This window comes from Sus scrofa, chromosome 13 (genome assembly GCF_000003025.6).
Source record: "Sus scrofa isolate TJ Tabasco breed Duroc chromosome 13, Sscrofa11.1, whole genome shotgun sequence".
NCBI classification, from domain to species: domain Eukaryota; kingdom Metazoa; phylum Chordata; class Mammalia; order Artiodactyla; family Suidae; genus Sus; species Sus scrofa.
In genome coordinates, this window is record NC_010455.5 from 97410402 (window position 1) to 97430616 (window position 20215).

Below are 20215 nucleotides of genomic sequence, written 5' to 3' on the forward strand. Positions count from 1 at the left end.
CATAAGGACAGACATATAGATTAATGGACTAGGATTGGGAATCCATAAATAAACTCATACATTTACAGAAAATTGATTTTTGACAAGGGTGTCTTGACTGGGAGTGAATGGGATGTTTTATGCTATATTTTATCAGTTTTGTTTGTACTGAGTTGCTTCATTAAGTTCTATGGTCTATGTATTTATTTGTCAAATGCTACTTTGCAGCCAGCACGCTCTCTGAGCCTTCTGTTGTACTGTATAAGTGGGGATCTGACAAGTTTCATAGGCTTCTACCTGACTAATCAAGGGCCTAATCAGGAAACCTTTTCCAGGATTAATCTTCAAAGGGTGAAAGTTCTGTGTTACAAATACAAGGAATATTTTACTTTATGTATAGGCTTAACAGATTTGGCAAATAAAAATACAGAACATTCAGTTAAATGTGACTTTTAGGTAAGCAATGATTAGACTTTTCCTTTAAGAAAAAGCTTTAAATATTACATGAAAATCCTGTTTTTTTCTGACAGCCTTCTAAATGTTTAGAATAGAATGGAGGCCACTATGTTTTCAAATATCTTTAAAAAAATCTACATCCAGTTTTAATTTCTTCTCTTCATCTAGTTTTAATATTTTCTTGCCTCAAGGTAGCTGAACATGATATGTTGCCATTGGGGGATATCTTATTCTTTTCTATACCAAAGCTGAAGAATGATCCACACATGCTGACAGATAGTACACAATGAGAGTAATCATTAAAATCCTCTGTGGCTACAGGCAAACATCTCTGCTATAGTAAATAGTATTCCAATGAAAAAATAATAATAAAGTGGAAGATTTGTGAGCTTTCAAAATACCTTGTTAATGTATTTAATCATGTAAATGACTTTGTCACCTTCATACACTTTCATATTATAGACACTGAATAATGGTGGCTTTGGATTTGACATAAAGTGGATGTCCATCCTTATTGACAACTCCAGATTTTTTACAGCTCTCTGCTACATGAACATGGGTATCATCACGACTTTATAAATGCATATTGTGAGGCATCAGAATATAATATGTAGGATCAGTAAAAGTTCATTCTAACATTTTTATTCACATTTGACATTTTCTTGGCAACTCCTGTGGCATGTGCAAGTTCCTGGGCCAGGGATTGAACCTGAGCCACAGCAGTGACAATGCTGGAACCTTAACCGCTAGGCCACCAGGGAACTCCTGTATTTGACAGTGTTCTCATTTAAAAATGAATAGAACATCTTAGAGTTATTTTCAATGCAATAACACAGACTTTGATAAAGCATAATATTTCTCTTAATTATCCTAATGAATCTCTTGAGAATTTTGGATGTAACATATTTAGATTCCATGCTATGTTATTTTTTTATTTCATTTTGTCTGTGCGATTAAAAATTAACAGAAATAGTAAATCAGAAACTGGTTTCTCTAGGTAAGAGAGAAATTGGCAGGAAAAGTCATATATACTTAGATTTCTGTAGGTGGTAAATAGTACCATTTTTTTTCTCTCTTAGCTACTCTAAAAACATATCCTCCACAAGATCATAACTGCAAATAATACCTAAGTTTACTGCATGTCACTACTATTGCAACTCATACAAACTTCACATAACTGGGTAGGGTAAGTACTATTTTTATCTTCAGAGGCTGGCGCAGAATAGACCCTCACTCAGCATGTATTTGTCAAATAACTGAATACCATAATTTTTACCTTTACTTTAATCACTGTTTCTTTCAATGACTGTTTGTTTATTTCTTCATTTGTTCACTTATGAGCCATCCAAAAATGATTATTTGCTTTTAGCCATTTATCAATGAAAGTAGCAACATGCTCTCCTTAGGACTGATGGGGCCCGTTTCCTACTGCCCTCTGGTGGCTGTAAGTATTACCAGGCGACAGCAATTACTCAAATCTACAAAATTAAGTCCAAAGCCTGGAGGCTACTATTGTGAGGAAGGTAGGGGACACCTTCCAGCTGTCAACCAAACTGTGCAAGGCCTTTTACATATGCTGTCTGCTCTCACTCTTCACAGCAACCTTTCTATACAGATGAGGAAACTGAGGCATGAATAAATTGGACCAAGTTGACACAGCTGTTAAGTAGAGGTATTAGATTTCAAAATCAACATAAGGTGATGTCAGGAATTTATCTGACTGATTCACAATATAAATGATGCCACGTGAATCATACCTTCAGAAGAAGGGAGTCTGCCTTTGTTTGTTCAATATCAAGTCCCTAGGACCCAGCACACAGCAGGCATTCAAGTGAATAGTGGTGGAATAGAATAAATTATAAAATATGTGTGTTCCCAGTAAATCTGGTACTTAGAGCATGCACACTCAGTTTCCTCCCCTGGTCTGCCTTGCCCCCAAAGTAAACCCACTTTAATTATATTAAATAAAGCAGAGCATCAAGACCTAAAGTAAAGGGACTACTTGGTTAAAAAAAAGTCACTGAAATAAGGGGATATAGGTGCATGGGTGTGTATATACAGACATATATATGTGTGTACACACATATACACATACACACACACAGTAACCACCATAACTGGTTCAATCAATCTAGAATTAATCCTGAATTTCTGAGGCAAACAGTCTAAAGCAGTATGACAGGCTAAGTTCTCTTCAATTTACTCCCTCAGGCCCAAATTGAGCAGCCCATACAATTTATGAGGTTTCCAGGACAGAGTTTTGCTTGGCTGCAATATCTTGTGTGAGAAAAATAGACTGAATTTGGAATGATGTTAAACTTAGGGTCAATGCAGGGTTCAAAAGAAAATGAAGTTTTGCAAAGGAACATGGGCTCGATTATTCCTCTAACCTGGAGTTGTTAAGGGATAAAGCAAATCCCTCAAATACGAAATGTGTTTGAAGGTTTTTTTTTTTTACTGAAGTCTATTGTCTTAACATGTGGTTGTAATATGTTAAAAAAAAAGTGAATTCTACCTTTGCAGTTATAGCTCCACAAAAGTTTTAAAATAAATGCTGCATCAGTTTGATGTTAAAGTGGAAGTGATTTACCCAGACTCTTGCAACCAGACATCTATGTGTCTGGTGTCTCCTGACACTAACTCTAATACAGATGCAATGTAATTAAAAAATTAAAAATCAAATTCAGAAGTTAAAACTGCACAGACTTAACTCTGCCCCTAACAACCCATGGTGGACATCAGTCTGATTTGTAAGGGACCAAATTTTCTACTTCAGCATAGGAAGGATTTCATATATTTGTTTTAGCACTTTTGGTTTCTCCTTTCATATTTGCTAAAGTTCTACAGCCCAGTAATTCCTAACTCACAAAACAAGACCATTCAATTTGATCCTTACTCCTGGGAGTTCTCATGCTTTCATTACTACCTGGTGGAGAAAGAACAGAGGCAGTCTGTACCCACGGAGAAACAGCTGTTTTGTTCTGCATGGTTAATGGCTAGGGACCACCTACTCTTTGTTTTTACCTTGAGGAGCTTTCCAAACTATACCTTGGCTGGCACTGCTGATTGGATGTTGAGTAAGCTAGAGGCTGATATAGGAGATGTGGTCCTTAGGAGGTAATGACTAGGTTTATAGAATCTTGGAACAGCAGCAAGAAGTATTCAGTTTTGCATTCTTGGTGCCTAAAAACATAGGTATTTATTGAGAATATGTTCACTAAAGGACTCCTCTTCCCCCCATCAGAGGACCTCTGCTTGGCATTTCCAGGTGCCTGGGTTGGTTGCTACTTTTTCTCTGTGTTAAGTTCAGATCCTTTGGCTGCCTTTCTCCATCTCTCAAAGACCTAGATCACCCTTCCTGATACTGCCTTTAACTTCCATTGTCTATTGCTGCTGCTTACACCACTTTTCATCTCCCTGTTTCATTCTGCACTGTCTTCCCGCTACATCTCTGCAGTATTCTCCTTTATGTCCACTGTCCTCTCCCAAGGCCAGTCAGAGCTAGTATGGAGGCACTGAGCTTATAAACGTGCAGCTGGGCAATTAAACAGCACTTTCCTCTAATTGATCCAGCCAATTGCCAGTCCATCAGGCGCTACCTGAGGCTCCTCTCTTCTCAGGTGTACTTGGTGATACTGAGTTCTAAGAAAAGGACATACATTTTTCCTCCTTGGATACCTTCTATTGTGGAGCCATTCCAGAAATGCAAGTATTTTGGAGATTAAATACCAGATAAGTGCTATTTAGCTGCAGCAATTCCTTTCAGTACACTGCTGGGTATCAGCTCAGTAGATTGTGGCTTTTGTTCACCATTGCCTCATTTGTTTGTTTTTAAGCCCTTGGGGAGGGGTGTAGAAGCCCACAGAATTTATGTGTGATCAGGGTACTGGTGTTCACTGTGCTGTCAGAGGCAATATCCAGGATTATTGATGAAGAATCGACATAGGACTTTAACAGGAATGAAAAAGGGACTCTTCATTGAAAGCCATAACCTTTCTTTTAGATCCATTTTTTTGGGTCACTTTAGAAATATTTTTGCAGAGTTTTTCATTGTTGTTAATCTTACAACTGCAAAGATGTGGATATGCTAAAGTTAGTCTAGGACACATTTTATTTCAGAAATGAGAGTGCTAGGAAGCAATCCCCATTCCTTCCATATTCTCCCAATAAAAAAACTCATGAAAGAATTTTTATTAACTTTTTGAATTATGTCTAAGAAAATTTAAACCTTTGAACAATAAATCATGAACTTTGCTATACCAGAATTGATTGGTGCTTGCTAAAACCCGATATGTAAAAATCCAGAGGGCATCACCTACCTTCATGGAAGGTAGTGGGCAGGAAGGCCTGACACAAAGTAAGGAGACTCATTCTGTTGGTGAACCTGCCACATAGTCCCTCGTCCAAGCAGAAGCAGATGGTTTTATATTGGTCAAAGAAGGGGCTCCATGGGGCTTACCCAGAAACCCACATGGAAAACAAATAAAGAAACCTATATTGAAGTTATTTAAGAAAAAAAACTTTAATTGCCATTATTTAAAACAATTCAGCATATCTGAGTGGATAGGTAAGTGATTTTGCTACCTGATTAGGGAATACTACCCATCCTAGAAAAAGATGCTTAGTATTTGTTGGTTTCAAAAAATAAAAAAGACACAGAAAAAAAATTTCCACACCAGTTTCCTCTAATGACTTCCAGTTTCCTTTAAAATACTTAGATCTCAATGTATGTTTTGATAGCCCCTTAATGCTATCATTCTTTCTGTGCTACTGCTTTTAGGATACTATTGGCATAATTGAAATGGCAGGCTTTATTTGTGGCTATATATCTTTTGTATTCTGCTTAGGATCTCGATTCCCCCAACTATATAGAAATGTAAGTACATTATTTGCTCTGTATGCTCTGATCAATCAAAAGTACTTCTTATCTCTTTCTGTTTACCTTTGGAAGATGACTTGGAATTCTGAGGAGTGCATTTGGGACCAACAACATGGAAGTCATAGTGTTGAATTGATTCTTGCTCAGATTGTTTTGTTTGTTAAACTCCTTTTGGCTTAGACAGCAGAATACAGATCAGCCAGAATTTTAGTCTAAATCAGTTTTGCTGGGCTTGCATGTTAACACCAATATAATGAAGCCACAATAAATTATACAAAGCATTTGGAATGGATATGGTAGTTGTTTCAATTTGTGAATAACTCACTATTCCCTTGCATTTTGCAGCTAATATACTTTATTGTGGCAATGTAGAAAGGACTCAACTTGGAGGTGTGCATTTTATCTTTGCAGTTTTTTAACCATTCAAGGATTATTTAAATTTCCAGTTGTATATTCTCTCATTCTCTCAGGTCCCAGAAATTGAAACTTCTAACTAAATTTTGAATGCTTAATGGGAATAAAATAATACTTTTTTCTAAGTAATGCCTTTAGAATTTCCGCATGGTGCAGATATTCTTACACATCTGTCAATATTTTGAAATGAAGTATTACAAAAGGCTATGTACATATATTCATAGATATATCCATATATAACCAAGTAATTAGCATCAGGGAAGCACACTGGAGACTCTTAATAAAGAAGCTTTGTGGAAACAACCTTTTCTTCAGGGGCAATTACTATAGTCTCTCCCTCAGAACTATCTTGAAAATGAGCCCACGAGGCAGCTCCACAGTAAGTAAGTATTTACTAACTCCCGATCCAATATAGGAGCTAAGCAATAGGTACTAAATGACACTTGAAAAGAAGGGCATTCACTGACACTGATATCACACACAGCAGATACTTTAATTATTAAAACTTTGTACTTTCTAATCTTGAAGGAAATGGATGAGAAAGGAAAAGATTTATAGAATTGACTATAAATATTTGACATATTATAAAATCAAAAGATAAAGTATTCATTAGGAAATACATATGGTGAATAACAGAATGTTGGTAAGAATTTCCATAACTGAGGAGAAAAAAAGTCAAATAGAAATATTTACATAGGACTTAAAAGCAGATAATTAAAGAAGAAATGGAAAGAATTAGAACATATATGAAAAATAAATTAATCTCTCTGGAGTTGAATACATGCAAAATGAGTAGACCAAAAGTAATAGACCTTTTAATCTACCAAATTAGCAAATAAAGAAACCATAGGGATCAAAGCTGATAAGGGCAGGGATTGTTGGCACACTTATATTCTGCTGAGTAGATGTATAAATTGCTACATCTTTTCTGGAAGACATTTTAGTAGTTTGAATTCCATATTCACATATTTATTCTAGTGAATTACCAGAAAAATGAAAAAAGATGTATATAGTCAGAAATTTGTTACAGTGTTATTTATAAGATTGGGGACAACCCAAATGCCCAATATAATGAAATATTCTAAAGCAGTTATAAAATATTGATGAATAGGTTGTAGATGCGGCTTGGATCGTGTGTTGCTATAGCTATGGTGTAGGCTGGCAGCTACAGCTCCGATTCGACCCCTAGCCTGGGAACCTCCATAGGCTGCCGATGTGGCCCTGAAAAGACAAAAAGACAAAAAAAAAATATATTGATAAAGAATTTTTAATGACATGAAGAAATTCTTATAATATGTAATAGTGGGAAAGATGTCAGGATAAAGCATCATCCATACTGTATATATAGTCATAGACCTTGCATTAAAAAAGCATAAAGGAATAAATAAGAATATTACCTCTGAGTATTGAGATTGTGGGTGACATTATTTTAGTTTTCATGGTTTCTATGTCTTACAACACTTCCATGATGAGCATATTTCTATAATCAGAAGATGTCATTGGTGGAAGTGTAAATTTGTGCAGCCACTGTGGAAAACAGTATGGTGGTTCCTCAAAAAACTAAAAATAGAGTTACCATATGGTCCAGCAATCCTGTTCCTGGGCATATATCCAGACAAAACTCTAATTCATAAAGATACTTGCACCCCAATGTTCACTGCAGCACTATTTACAATAGCCAAGACATGGAAGCAACCTAAATGTCCATTGACAAATGGATAAATTAAGAAGATGTGGAAATATACATATACAATGGAATACTACTCAGCCATTAAAAAGAATCAAATAATACCATTTGCAGCAACATAGATGGACCTAGAGATTCTCATACCAAGGAAGTGAGAAAAAAAAAGACAAACACTATATGATATCACTTATATATATAGATTCTAAAATATGACACAACTTATTTACAAAATAGAAACAAACTCCCTGATGTAGAAAACAAACTTATGCTTACCAAAGGGGAACAGAGAAGTTTGAAATTAGCAGATACAAGCTATCGTATAGAAAATAAACAACAAGGTCCTACTGGATAGCCCAGGGAATTGTATTCAATATCCTGTAATAAGCCATAATGGAAAAATATATTAAAAAGAATATATATTCAGCAAATCAAATAACTTTGCTAAACACCAGAAGATAACACAATATTGTAAATCAACTACACTCCAACAATATAAATAAAAATAACTTCAAAAAAAGACTTGGAGAACAGACTTGTGGTTGCCCAGGGGGAGGAGGAAGGAGTGGGATTGACTGGGAATCTGGGGTTAAAAGATGCAAACTATTGCCTTTGGAATGGATAAGCAATGAGATCCTGCTGTGTAGCACTGGGAACTATATCTAGTCACTTATGATGAAGCATGATGGAGGATAATGTGAGAAAAAGAATGTATATATGTATGTGTGACTGGGTCACTTTGCCATATAGTAGAAAATTGACAGAACACTGTAAATCAAGTATAATGGAAAAAATAAAAATCATTTTAATAAAATTTTTAAAAATTAAAAAAATTTAAAAAGATGTCATACGTGCTAAAGAAATAAATCTAAAATGTTTGTGAAGTGATGGGTCATGGAGTGAAAAGAAAGGAACAATTAATAGCATCCTAATTCCTACTAGTTCCAAAGAAGGTCTGCAGAGAAGACTCCCATTTTGCTGTTTGTGTGGCTGCAGTGGAAAACTGCACATCCAATATGGGTTTAAAGGCATCAGTTGCTCAGTGTCATGGGAGCATTTACATTGTGCATCATCTTCCATGGCTTCTTGGGAGTTCCAGAGTCTTATTTTCTGAGTTTTTGGTTATTTTTTGCCATCAGAATGCCATTTGGGGATAAATAAGTACTTTACATGGCCTCTTCTTCTAAGAAGCATAAATAGTAACAGTATAGCCATTTCATTATTATATTTGAGATGTTCATTATGAATCACTTGAGATGAACCACAGAAAGCTATTTTTTCCCCCTACATCTTCTAGGTTATTAGCATTTTAGCAAGGGGTCAAATTCAAATGCAGTTTCCTTGGTTTTCTTTGGTTCATCTGATAAAAAGAAACTGAGCCAAGATTAAGCATTGAAATTAATGTATTTCAGATATGAAATTCTAGTTGGATTATAACGGCAGGTATTAAGAAAAAGAGCCTCTGAAAATCTCTCCAGAGAACACTTAGAATTCATAAATGGTAACTAGTGGTTTGCCCTGTGTCAATAAAAGTGAATCTTAGGAATGAATAGTTTATGGTAATAAAACATTTAGAATAATTGGATAATGAATTTAGAGAAAATTAGCAATACTGTTTAAATCTACATCCTTTGAATGTAGGGAACAAATATGAGGGCACTCTTCATTTTCAGTATCTCAGTTTATTAAAATTTATAACAGTCATGTAGTCAAATTGAAATATTATATTTGTGTTCTTTTACTCATTGTTGTTTGGGTTTCAGAAAACATAGGGGTGCTTATTCCTGATCAGCTTGATAAAAATGGCACTAGTTGTTCAGAATTGCAAAGTAAGAGACCCAGGGCTCATATTCTGGTTTATCAAAGTATCAAATAATCACTTAAGAATTCTTGGCATGAATTTTACAGTTATTTTTTGGACTCAGCCATTAAAGAAAATCAAAATAGCTCCTTACACTTTAGCAGCCCTTTATGACACTTAGTACTTTGCCATAGATCACTAACGAGCACTCCCCCAACTTTTTTTTTTTTTTTTTTTTTTGTGAAGCAGAAAAAAAACTTCATTTAAAATTGGATACTTTGAGGGAGAGTAGTTACCAGGAATATGCTGAGTAAGTGACAAGGTTGGGACCTACTCCAGAGCCCCTATCCTCAGCAGGTCCTGGAGCAGAAAGGGAGTCCCAGAACTTGCACAAAGGGGAATTCTTGAGTCATTCTCCTTTCTTCACCTTCCTGTAAGATGGAGGGCAGAGAACTCCATGCCATTGTGTTAGGAGACAATGCATTTTTTTTCAATTTCTTTCCAATTGGGGGAGTAGGCTGGATTTATGACCTTGTCAATGAACAACCTAAAACACTGTTTTGATTTGATCATATGAATGCTTAATCTCCCGCTCCATGTATTGGAATGCATGGGAGGGTGCTGTCCTCCAGGTGACCTTTCCCAAAATCGAATCCTGAGTCTAAAAGCTGTAACCTAAAACCCAAAAATCACTGGCCTTAAGGAAGTTTTCCTGAGAGAATTAGGCCATTCCTTTTTTCATTTCTAAGTGCATGTGCCTTGCGCATGCATTCAGAAAGTCTGGTATCCTTGGCCTCAAGCCTCCCTGAGTTTCAGGATGCATGGATAAGCAATAATCTCTCAGTTCCAACTTGATTGGAGCCTGAACCCAATCTCACCCGAAATTAGTTTTCAAATCCAAATGCAATTAAAAACAGATGTTTCCAAGCAGACTGAAAAAGATTGTGGAAAAAAACACACATACACAAAAACCAGGTTCATTGCTTTAGAATCAGATGACTATTCTATGGTTTTTGTAATCAACAGAAAAAGAGAAGTTTCTAGAGGGTTTTTGCTTCCTTTCTTCCACCCTCAGCCCTGCAAGGGCTGAGAATTAGTTATCTTTTAAGAGGTGTATCATGATTTGCCAGGCTGGGTTTTTCTGCTGATCCACTTTCTAATCTATTCCAGGTCAAGACAAATTTGCATCTTGAGTTAGCACTTCATATTTCTTATTGCTGAGAATGAATTTCTACCAATAAAAGAAGGGACACATAAAAATAACTTCTTACTCAAAAGTACTAGAATATTAAAGATTCTTAGACAGAAAGTTTCATTTAGCACATGCTTTAAAACTCCTTCTAAAGCTACCCTAATGGCAATTCAGGAAACATTAGTGAGTTTTGGAAGGTTTTTTCCCCATTGAATCAAAACCCCATTAAAGTATGCATAGTGGGGAAAAGGAGGAGAAAGCTTACTTGTGGACAAATAGTACCCATGAACTTTAATGCATTAAAATGGATTCATAAGTTCTTCTTAGATGAAAAACATGTGTCCAATTATTGTTAGATTCACCACTCCTTACAAGTTCGGAGCAGACAGTCCTCATCTCCTTGTCTTAAAATGAGGATGTCTATTTTGAGAATAATTTTCAGCTTGAAGCCTGGTCCACTATTTGATTTTTAATCTCCTCTTTTATCCCTGGAATCTTGCATTCCTGGTGCACTTCATCTTTTTTTTTTTTTTTTGTATGTGGAATAATATCCTTCAGAAATCTTTGATGCATTGGTGAATTAAAAGAAAAAAATGAGATGTAAGTGCTTGCTCTATTTGTCATTTTTAATACGTTTTGAGTCACTTGATTTATGATTAAGCATTTCTTGGGAGAGGAGAATGTTTAAGGTGGTATTTTGAGCTCCATTTAAGGCAATTTAGTTGTCATCAGGCCTCCTCACCCCATAACCTTCGAAGGACCTTGCTTCATAAATTGGACCCAAACAATTGGCTTGTGTTTCGAGTAGACAAAGCCTTATGGAAATGATACTTGCTAAGTGTTTTTATTGGACATCTGGGTAAGAGTTAGCCTTTGTCAGGCCAGTCACAGACCATAGCTAGCCTGACTCCTACACCCTTGGTGGCAGTTTCTACTCTTAGAAAACTCTTTTAGAATTCTTTTAAATTGAGAGGGAATGAGATTTGGGTTCCTCCCCGCTACCCCACCCCTGGATTTCTGCTTTTGGCTTCTGATTCCGTGGATGAAATTAAGGGTGTTCACTCTATTCCTTCTTCATCTTTAGGTCAGACCTCTGCATTTGGTGCTTCTCTTGCCCTCCATTGGTAGGCAATGCTGGGTGGAAACTCTGTAGTCCATTTTATGTCCATGTCATACTGGGATTTTGAAGCCCTACTAAGGAATGGTAGGGCAATTCAGGCCCTGGAGGCGTGAAGTTGAGTTCAGCCAGCTTGAAAGAGTGACTGGGATTGTCTCAACCTTCATTAATTCCTCTCGAAGAGTCACCTTTACCCAAACTACTATTGGACGCCAGTGGTATAGCACCTTCCCATTGTCTATTTGACCCTAAGTGAGAGAGGTTAGTACAATTTCACTCCATTTCTTAATTGTGAAATTTACCCTTCATTTAAAGGAAATAAAAGCAATGAATACAGTATCCCTTGAGGGCATTTACCAGATGAAAAAGATTGAGGAGTTCCTTGTAGTATTTTTCATTATTTGTACCATAATATAGAATTTTATGTGGACATGATTTAATTCTAGAAATTCCTAAGCCAAAAGCAGACTATATCTTAGATGAGAAATTCAAGGACAAAGGCAGGAAGTGATTTGGCCAAATACAAAGCAAATGCAAATAAAGGGGAAATTTTCAGAATATTCAAAATATGAACTTTATTCTTGTTTAAACCAAGAAAAATGTCCATTCTCAAAGAGAGAATGGATTTATATGTGACTCAGGGTGCTGACAAGAATAACACATAGTCCTAGCATGTGGTACTCTCTGTCTTTTATTATCACTCTTCCGAAAATACTGAGGCTTTTTAAAATGTGAGAATATAAAAAGTGTGCATCCCACAGAGGTGTTTATTTAACTCCTTCCAGAGGGGATATTCTACAGACATCTTTTTAAATGAAGTTTTCACATAAGCCTTCTCTGGGCCTACACATAATTTCAGGCTTGAGGATACATGAATGTCACTGCAGTCTACCAATGACAAACTGTAGTTTTAAAATGTTTTCCAGGTGACAGCACCGTCTCACACAGGAAATCTCAGACTTGCTCTTCTTTGGAAGAAAGACCCTCAACAAATCCAGAACCATAGTCCTTGTTTTAGTCAGCCCCTATACTAGTGCTAGTCAGAGAGCTGCAGACAGGAACTCCTGGAGGCATAGAATTCTGCCATTACAAGCTTACATCTCAGCGCTTCAGTTTGCTTGTCAATAATGGAAGGAACTGAATTACATCTTTAATAAACTTTCCAGCTTTAAAATTCTTTGGCTAGTCTCTATATTCAATCCAGAGTTTTATTTGTTTGTTTTCATTCCTTTGTGTAGGACATAAAGGAAAGCAAGAAAGATGGGGAGGAGACAAGGAAGGCAAAGATCAGGAAAGGGAAACAAGAGTGAGAAAGAATTTGGAAAAGAATGAAAGGAAATAGGCTTATAGATAAGTAATGGGGTGAGAGAACTGTGGGAGGCAGGTTAATTTCCTGTATCTCAGATTTAATATGAGGGGGAAATAGCTGATGATTTGCAGTGTAATTCTGTATGCAGTGTCAGAGTTAATAATCCATTTAATTTTTTCCTTAAGAAAAACATACCAGGTGACTGCACAGTTCATTCTGCATTGCAGGCACAGACCTCAGCAGCCCAGTTGGGTGGTGCTGGGAGCAGGGCCATTACTGGTTAATGAGGAGGAATCCCAAAGTGCAAGCTGTAGCCTCGTCCACAGTGGGGCAAGGAACTTCCCTTTGTTGATGCTCTTTGAGTGCTGGAATGTTTCCATGCCTCTTCCTCCCTGCAGCATGTTCATTCTAGAAACTTCTGCCCCAACCAGGTCCATTGCTTACAAAATAGAGTGGGTTTTCTATCAAGGTTTTCTGCAACTGGCTACATTCTAGTTGATCTGAAAATCAGTAGGAATTACTATCTCTGGTTCTAACTTGAGTCGGTGGTCAGCAGTAGTTCTTATCTTTTAATACAGAATAACAACAATAACAACAACAACAACAACAAACAATAATGTGTTCTGTGTAGCACCTTGGTCTCTTAGGGCTGTATAAGTATTAGGCATCCCTTCTATTGTGGGTAATTGTAAAATGTTTCATTTCCTGGGGCATCTTGGTAACATATTGGCACAACTGTAAAGGAGGCTGGTTCTGGACAAGATCACAAAGTGTTCTCAAGGTGAAAGTGGCTGATGTGAGCCCCCATTCCATAAACATTGGCTCAAACACTGGGGAGGAGACTGTGGGTATGGGTGTGGCTATGGCTGGGGCGGGGGACCCCAGTGCAGAGTATCTCCTCCCGATCATGGAGGTGATGGTCTGTGATGACAGTGGCATTCTGGAGAATGACAGCCATTCTCCAGGCAGAGTGTCTCTGTTAAGGACTGTGCTCCAGTAGCAGTTGCCTGGAGCTCTTTTTCTGGAAAGAAACTTTATTATTCCTCAAGCCTTAGGTTTTTCAGCTGCTGCCCAGAGCTGACCTGCAGGCAGCTCTTGTGCCTTCTTTGTTTATGAAAACCACACCTCAATACAATCCTCCACTGACATGGTGGCTTATACAGTGGGGGTCCCACTTAGGTTGTGTAAGAGAGATGGGGAGTTGGATCACTGATTGGAAATGGTAAATAAAATGAAGAGTCGTATTTTAAAAAGTAATACATACCTACCATAAGTATTTTCTTTGAACTTAAAACATAAAACTGTACCTTCATTCAGGAATCATTTGATGCAGAAGGGAAAAAAGCTTTTCTTTAAACCTGGATATGATATTGGAGGTGTCTTTCACACACCACATTTATGAAATTGCCAGATTTGGGCTTCTTTAAAGTTATAGCTACAATAGAGCCAGAACTTGAAGACATTCAAAGAATGCTCTGACAGCAGAGGCCTCAGGGTTGCAATTGTTATTTTCCCCTTAATTCTTGTCTCATTCACACATAATCCAACAATATTTTTAGAAGTTCTTTCTTGGCAAGGCTATCCAAAATAGCCATCTTCATTTTCAGAGAAACAGTTCCTTCCTTTTGCAATCATCTTTCATGGCATCATATAATATTTAGCTAAATTGTATAAATATATAAATATATTAAGTCTAACAGGTAATATACAGGTGGCAAATAAAAACTGATTCTTAAAAGACCCATGCACCACAATGTTCACAGTAACCCTATTTTTTTATTTAATTGTACAGTTGCATTATTTAATTGTAATTATCATAAATTCTTTGATGGAGAGGAAATCAGAATCAGATCTAAGGAGACTTCAGCATTCCAAGAATGATGTCAAATGACCCCCTTCATGGTGGATTATGTATTTATTTACTATGAGATATATTTCTTCTTCAGAGATTCCTTGTTTGTGTATCAACTGTAGATTTTTGGTTTGTGGTTATTCTGAAGTTTTGATATAAGAGTCTATATGTATATGAGATTGTTTTAAGTTGTTGTTCTCTTAATTGAAAGTTCATCTCCAGTGTTCTGCATTTGTACCCACCTCTTCTCATGATTTCTGATTTTGGTGGTATAATTGTGCATAGATGATTTCGTATCCCTTACTGTGTATATACCTTTACTGGTGAGCCTTGTCATTTGTGGAATTTTTGTTTCCTATTGCTGTCTTTTCTTTTCTGCCTAGAGAAGTTCCTTTAGTATTTGTTGTAAGGCTGGTTTAGTGTTGCTGAATCCTCTCAACTTTTGTTTATCTGTGATTTTTATTTTTGATTTCTCCTTCAAATTTGAATGAGAGCCTTGCTGGGTAAAGTAATCTTGGTTGGAGGATTTTTCCTTTCATCATGTTAAGTATATCATGCCACTCCCTTCTGGCCTACAGAGTTTCTGCTGAAAAATCTGCCAATAACCTTATCGGGGTTCCCTTGTATGTTACTTGTTTCTTTTCCCTAGCTGCTTTCAAGATTTTCTCTTTGTCTTTAATTTTGGTCAGTTTGATTAATATGTGTCTCGGGGTATTCCTCCTTGGGTTTATTTTATATGGTATTCGTTGTGCTTCCTGGATTTGAGTGAGTGGTTCCTTTCCCATGTTAGGGAAGTTTTCAGCTATTATCTCTTGGAATATTTTTTCTGTCCCCTTCTCTCTCTCTTCTCCTTCTGGCACCCCTATAACATGGATGTTAATGTGTTTCACGTTGTCCCAGAGTTCTCTGAGACTCTCTTCATTTGTTTTCAATCTTTTTTCTCTTTTCTGTTCTGCATCCATAATTTCTACTAATCTGCCCTCCACCTCGCTTATTCATTCTTCTGCCTCCTGTATTCTGCTGTTAGCTGCTTCTAGTGAATTTTTTATTTCAGTTATTGTATTTTGCATCTCCTCTTGTTTAAGTTTTATATCTTGTATCTCTTTGGTCAGTGTTTCCTGTAAGTTATCCATCTTTGCCTCCAGTTTATTTCCAATGCCTTGCATCATCTTCAGCTTCAACAATCTAAAGTCTTTTTCCTTGAGGCTGAGAATCTTCTCCTCGCTTAGCTGATTTTCTGGGGATTTTCCTTTCTCCCTCATCTGAGTTATAGTTCTCTGTCTTTTCATTTTCATAGGTTTTTGGTGTGGTGACCTTTTTACAGATAATAGGGTTGTAGCCTCTCTTACTTCTGGTGTCTGCCCCCCTTGTGGCTGAAGTCAGTATGGGGGCTTGCTGTAGGCTTCCTGATGGGAGGGGCTGATGCCTGCCCACTGGTCAGTGGAGCTGATTCTAATCCCTCTGGTGGGTGGGGCTTAGTCTCTGGATGGGATTAGAGGCAGCTGTGTGCCTGAGGGGTCTTTAGGTAGCCTGTTTACTGAGGGATGGACCTGGATTGTTGTTTCCCTGGGGCTTCTCAGTGCTGACTGATGGGTAGGGCCAGATTTTCCCAAAATGGCCACCTCCAGAGACAGGAAGCTGCTGAATATTCCAGAGAGCTTTTCCTTCAATGTCCTTCCCTGACAACAAGCCACAATCACCCCTGTTTTCCCAGGATGTCTTCCAAGAACTGCAGTCAGGTTTGACCCAGATTCCTATGGAGACCTTGCTCTGCCCTGGGACCCAGTGCACATGAAATTCTGTGTGCGCCTGTTAAGAATGGGGTCTCCATTTCCCCCAGTCCCGTGGAGCTCCTGTGCACAAGCCCCACTGGCCTTCAATGCCAGATGCACCGGGGGCTCTTTCTCCCATTTCCAGATCCCTGCACGTGAGGGTTTGATGTCTCAGAACCCTCACTCCTGCAGGTGAGTCTCTCTCTGTGAACCAGTTAGTTTCCAGTCTGTGGAGCTTCCCACCCAGGAGGTATGGGGTTGTTTATATTGTGAAATCGCCCCTCCTACCTCTTGATGTGGCCTCCTCTTTTTCTTCTGGAGTAGGGTATCTTTTTTAAGGTTTCCAGTCCAATTGGGTGAAGAGTGCTCAGTCTTCAGTTGTGAATTTTGTTGTTTTTAGGAGAGAAGTTGAGCTCCAGTCCTTCTATTCTCCCATCTTAATCCTCTCTCCACAGTAACACTATTTACAATAGCCAAGACATGGAAGCAACCCAAATGCCCATAAACAGATGATTGGATTAAGAAAGGGTGTGTGTGTGTGTGTGTGTGTGTGTGTGTGTAATGGAGTATTACTCAGTCATAAAAAATAATGAAATATTGCCATCTGAAGCAACATGGATGGACCTAGAGAATATTATGCCTGGTGAAATGTCAGATAGAGAAATTCAAATACTGTATTCTATTACATATGTGGAACCTAAAAAATGTACAAATGAATGTATACGCAAAACAGAAACAGAGTCACAGACATAGAAGACAAACTTGCGGTTACTGAGTAGGAGAGGGAAGGGGGAGAGACAAATCTGGGGTGTGGGATTAAGAGATACAAATACCCATATATAAAATAGATAAGCAAGGAGGACATACTGTAGAGCACAGGGAATTATATCTATTATCTTATCATAACCTATAATGGAATATAATATGCAAAAATACTGGATCACTGTGCTATACACATGAAACTAACACAATATTTTAAATCAACTCTATTGCAATTAAAAAAAATTGATTCTTGGTGAACTTACAACTCAACTAGTCAGAGTAGGGGGAAGCCTGCTCTCTCTTGGCCCTCATTGTTGGCAACAAGGAGCAAGGAGGCTTCCAAAGGCATGAGTGACCACTCATCTGTAGAGTTGGTAGATGAGGGGTCAGTAAGCAGCTCCTACTCTAACATATTCTCACCATGTAGATGCAGTGTGACTGTTGCTCACTGGGAAAGGAAGACAGAGTCCAGCTGATGTTAAGTGTTCTGTATAGTGGGGACAGTTAACACAGAGGAAGAGAGATCACTTCTGGCCAAAATGAGCAACCAGAAGGCAGCTGTTATGGGCTGAATCATGTCCTCCCAAAGTTCATATGTTGGAGTCCTAGCCCCTAGTGCCTCAGACTGTAACTGTAATTAGAGATAGATGAGTAAAGGTATAAAATTAAAATAAGTGGGCCCTACTGCAATAGGACTAAGAGGAAATGTGGACACAGACATGGAGAGAGGGAGGACAATGTGAAGACACAGGGAGGAATGGGCCATCTCTAAGCCAAGGTGAGAGGCCTGGCACAGATCCTTCCCTCACAGCCCTTAGAAGGAACCAACACTGCTGTCCCCTGGCTCTCAGAAACATGAGAAAATAAATATGTATGATTTAAGCCACCCAGCCTATGGATTTTGCAGCCCTAACAGATGAATCCAGAAGGCTTTATGGAGGAGGGATTATTTGATGTGAGCTTGAAAGGGTGGGTAGGCTAACAGTAGATCAAGATAAGAGGAAGGAACTTGCAGGTAGATGGAAGAGCAAGGCTTAGAGGTTGGTAAGTGTTTGCGGTCTAGTAAGAAGTCTGGCTAGAGGAGAGTTACTATGGTAGCAGAGACGGGGCTAGAAGACATGGGTTGGAGCCTCAAGGCCTTGAGTGCCCCCTGTGGGCAGTGGGGATGCACTGAAGACTCCGAAGAAATGAATGATCTAAGCAATATTTTGGAGAAATTATCTAGTAAGGAGTTGTCCAAGGAGGCTGCTCGGCACCTGCTGAAGTCCCTTATGGCTATCAGCCGTTGAGTATGACTGGCTCCCAAGCATGGTGACAATACTGCTCAGGACTAGGTGAGCAGAATTGGTGGGAGAGTCTGGATTCATTGCTAGGTGAGCTTAAGAAGAAATTACTACCTTACTAGACTTCCATCCCTTACTAACACCTACCTCCTGGCCCCCAACACACATACTCAAGAGAAAAAGGGGCTCGTTGGGCCTCTTGACATTATCTGCTTCTTATTTGAGCAAGTAGGTGACAGTGTGAGGGGCAGGATTCAGGAGGCGTGCCTAGCTCTGGGCTTCTGATGAGAGTCCCTGCCCAACTCATGAGGGAGGAACTAGACTTTTGTTCCCACCTTTGAGTTTAAATGATGCTTCTCACACTGAGGTGTTTAAACAACATTTTATCTTGCATTTGAGTCTTAAAAGCCTATTTATCCATATATAGTAACTCCTGGAGAGCCAATCAAATCATTGGTGCTTAATGTTGTTGAATAAATGCAGTGATGACTATGCCCATGGTTTTTGATAATGCCTGTACCCTGTCACATTAGAAGAGGTTTCTCAGGCCTCCATCCTCACTAGCTATTCTAGAGGCTTGTGACATTTTGAAAAATGACTACCCAGGAATTGCTGTTAAGAACAAGGCCCCACCAGGAGAGATTCTGATTTGGTAGAATAAGTCCTGGCTATACCTATTTATAAAAAAGTTCTGCAGATGATTTTGACATATAGGTAGGGTTGAAAAATTACTGATTACATTCAACTTTTCAAACTTTTATAACAGTTTTAAGAGTACAGTTAAATTTGATACCAAAGAATTGTAATCCTTATGCTTCTAATTTTATCAAACTCTCTTAGCTTATCTAGAAAAAGTCTGCCGATCCAAGATACAAACTAATGACTTCAAAACAGCCACTCTGCTTTCCACTCTAATTTAAAGAGATCCCCTTCTCTTCCTCTTGACTCCCTCAAACCAAACAAACAAAACAAAACCACCTGAACAAAAGACAGAAAATCCATTTACCTAAATAACTCCCTATCCCAGAACCACCCCCAACTAACCTCAATTAACCTGAAATACCAAACTCTTTATAAAAACAGAGCAGGTATATTATCCATAAACTGAAATGGAACTTTAATTTTCTATAATTCAACTTAGTTCCTATCTCAAGCTCCCATTCTATAGGAGGCAAATCTTGGTTTTAGTCAATAAAGAGTATTTTCTATCTGTTTTCCAGGGGTTTCTTCAAGTTACTGGGGATTTAAATGGTAGCATGGCACAAGGGTGGATGATGAGGAAGGAGGCTGACCAACTGATCTAAGTCATGTTCCTGCTGCCCTCAGTGAAATGTCCTTGTTCCTGACTAGTCCTTGCTATGTCACCGTCATATTTCCTGCAAGGGCTTTAGGCATCTTCTAGTTTCCCTGCATCACCCAGGCATAGGAGATGAGTCTGTTGCTTCCACCCACCTCAGGTAAACTATGTGGTTGTCTATGGCAAGTTTATGTTGATGCAAGAAGTAGCCATTTCTACCCTGGGATTTGGCCTCTCCCCATATTCTGCCCAGGAAAGAGAGAAGGGTTTCTTCTAGTCCATTGTGTTTTCAGTTGCAAGAACCCCTCCCTCAAGGCCCCCAGCATCTGCTCCTCACTGCCCCTGCTCTGCTATAGGGAATCTCTTCTAATCCCTGGGGCAGCAAGCCTTGCATGTGCAGAGTCAAGCATTTCAACAA